Raw genomic sequence first — 517 nt, 5'->3', positions numbered from 1 at the left:
AGCATGTTTTTTGTGCCTGTCCTTATGTGTCTAGCTGTGCAAAGGGATGAGTGTACACCTCTGGACACATGTGTCTCTGTGTTTGTGTGCGTGGACAGCTGCGTACCTACGTGGGTGTGAGCATTTAAGGTGTGTAGCTCTTTGTATGAGTTCGTGAGTGATGCATGTGTACCTGGATGTATGTGTGAGGGGGATGTATCTGTCTGCGTGTGAGTATTTGGGAAGGTGTGATTCCTAGATGTGCATAGACGTGTGAGGGTGTGTTTAAATCTTCCTCTGTACTTGCGTGTGTGAAGGGGCACCGCTGGCTGTGTGTGTCTGTGCGTCTGTCCGTGTGCTGGGGAGCGCACCGAGCTGCGTGCCGCTGTATTCGGTGTGGGGTGTGTGTCTCTCCAGAGGGCTCCGCAGCAGTCGGGGGGGGGGTGCCGGTGTCACTGGGCAGTGTGGGGCTGTCCGTGCGAGGGAGCGTGTCCGCCGTGTGCCCCGGGGCTGTGTGTCCGGGCGGGCAGGGCTGTGT

This window comes from Geospiza fortis, unplaced genomic scaffold (assembly GCF_000277835.1).
Source record: "Geospiza fortis unplaced genomic scaffold, GeoFor_1.0 scaffold138, whole genome shotgun sequence".
Classification (NCBI taxonomy): domain Eukaryota; kingdom Metazoa; phylum Chordata; class Aves; order Passeriformes; family Thraupidae; genus Geospiza; species Geospiza fortis.
This window is presented reverse-complemented; position numbering follows the sequence as displayed.